The sequence below is a fragment of the Spodoptera frugiperda genome, chromosome 28 (genome assembly GCF_023101765.2).
Source record: "Spodoptera frugiperda isolate SF20-4 chromosome 28, AGI-APGP_CSIRO_Sfru_2.0, whole genome shotgun sequence".
NCBI lineage: Eukaryota > Metazoa > Arthropoda > Insecta > Lepidoptera > Noctuidae > Spodoptera > Spodoptera frugiperda.
Genome location: NC_064239.1, coordinates 4,252,467 through 4,254,837, shown reverse-complemented (window position 1 = coordinate 4,254,837; position 2,371 = coordinate 4,252,467). Strand labels below are relative to the sequence as shown.

At 34.5% G+C, this 2,371-nt stretch overlaps 1 long non-coding RNA gene across 1 annotated transcript; it reads left to right on the top strand.

The window, feature by feature from the left end:
- Window positions 1–1,431: 1,431 nt before the first annotated feature.
- LOC126912669 (uncharacterized) lies at window positions 1,432–2,159 on the top strand. Its single transcript, XR_007707329.1, has 2 exons — window positions 1,432–1,959; window positions 2,050–2,159. It is a non-coding gene; the product is annotated as an uncharacterized LOC126912669 (long non-coding RNA).
- The last annotated feature ends 212 nt before the right edge of the window (window positions 2,160–2,371 follow it).

The following is a 2,371-nucleotide window of genomic DNA, read 5'->3' as shown; positions in this document are numbered from 1 at the left end:
AATAAAACAATCAATTAAGCGCGTCCCAGCCAATTAGTGACACACAAAGAAAGATACGTTTGGAAACATCACTCTAACAGTTACGGCGCAATCATTATAAAGTTAAAACTTCAAATACCTATGTAACAAAGTACCTAGAATTCACTGGAAACATTCAAACAACTTTCCCTTTATGAAAATGATTTGTAATTGTTTCAATGCGACACTAACTGAGCGAGTGCCTGTTTGTAAAGGACATCAGGTTTTTTGAAAACACCCGTTACACATTTTCAACTCCTAAAAGCGAGGATCAACAATAGAGTACAGTTTTAAAAGCATTGTGTCAGTAAAGCAGGCTGCTTCATCATAAGGATACGAATTAAACAGAAGTGGGATGAATGAGTATGTATTGGGAAATTCTTCATAGTGTCACCGGAGGCCCAATTTTCCCCTTCCCAATCTTCCCAATCCCCGATTCCCGAACAACAATCTTTAAATTCCTAACCTCCAAAAGGCTGGCAACGCATTTGTAACGCCTCTGGTGTTTCAAGTGTCCATGGGCGGCGGCGATTGCTTACCATCAGAATACCGGCTTCATAAAAAAGTGTCTATTCACCTTTCTTCTCTCTACCTCTTTCTCTCTATTCACCCCGTTTTGCCTTTATAAACGGTCTTGGCTTTCACATAGAATTTTATTCAGAAGAAATAATTAGAAGAGTACAAAAGGAGTTGGTTTGTACTTCTTAATCCCACCCAAAACATAAATGTGAAAGGCTGCCAAGTTCGATAATATTGGAATGCTTCGCCTATAAAAGAAGTGAGATCTAAATAAGTACCAAGTTCCATACACAGACCTCAGTTAAAAATGATATAACAAGTTGGCAAGTTTTCACACACTTTGTTATAAACCTACTAAACGCAATGAGTCAAGTATATAATTTTCTATTAAAACTTGCCAAGTTATATCATTTTTAACTGAGGTTTGTGTATGGAACTTGGTACTTATTTAGATCTCACTTTTTTATAGGCGAAGCATTCCAATATTATCGAACTTGGCAGCCTTTCACATTTATGTTTTGGGTGGGATTTCATTTATTTTTGTTAAGTTTTATTTTTATTTTTTCTTATTTTACTTTACTTTGACTAAATACAAAACTTCGTAACGAATTTTAGGTCGGTACGACCATTGGAAGATATAGATAATTTTTTTGTTTTAGTTCCTTAGGGGTATGAATTTACACCTTCATTATTTTTAAAACCGACTCACACTTGGCCATTTTCAGATTTTTTCCTTTACCTTGACCCAAAGACCTACCTCCATGCCAAATTTCAAGTCAATACGACCATTGGAAGTGGTCTAGGTTTTTGATGAGTGAGTGAGTGAGTGAGTGAGTGATGCCCGAATACTCGAACGTCAGTCAAATATAGCCGTTAGTTAAAGTTAGATAAGCATTGCTCAAATATAACTGGAATACTGAAACGCCAGTTAATTCAAATTAAGTTGTAGTTAGCTGAGCAGCCGTTAAATGTTTGCTTTATGGCAACATTCTGTACAATAAGCATGTTCTCGATTACAGAATAAATTATATATTCGTTTCACGCAGCGTGATTTGATCAAAAACTAATTCGATAATAATTGATGTACTAAAATTGAAATAATTTGGCCGTAATAAATTTTATTACATTCATGTACATATTTTACTAATATATATCATAATAAAAATTATATTTTTAAGTACCTACACCCAATTATAATATTAAGTTAAAACATAAATTAATAAATTATCGTGTGGTGAAACGTAAAAGTCAATTGACTTTGACATAATTGAATGACACGATGCGCGCATTGGATGCGCGAAATTGTCTCCTGCTTAAAATTGTTCATTACTATAATTCGATTTTTGTTATGGAAGAATAAAAGAAGCGTGGGTCCAATTATACGATCGCTGAAAATGATATCCTTTTAGAGCTGATCAAGAAGTAATTATGCAATCAAACAAACTTAATACTTGTAGGTATAACTGTAATCTGATTTATTGCAAAATAATGTGCTTTTTGCTATATTTACAGATATAATTATAGTATAGGGAGCACGGTGACCAACGATACAAGACACTCCCATCCCATCGCCGCCTATAGTGTTATAGTTATAATAATAAAACTATTTTAATATGATTGAATATGTGTATTTATTGCCATAACCAGTTGTATCTACCAGATTTTGATTGCTATCCAGGCTGGGTTGAGCAATTTGGGTCTCCTCCACCTCAGTATAGGAAAGAAAGCATCTTAAATAAGCTCGTCTTGCCTTGATCATCATCATCATCACTATGCCAGTACGGTATTGAACAATGGCACGCTATTGTGCTCGATCTTCATCTCTCCATCACTA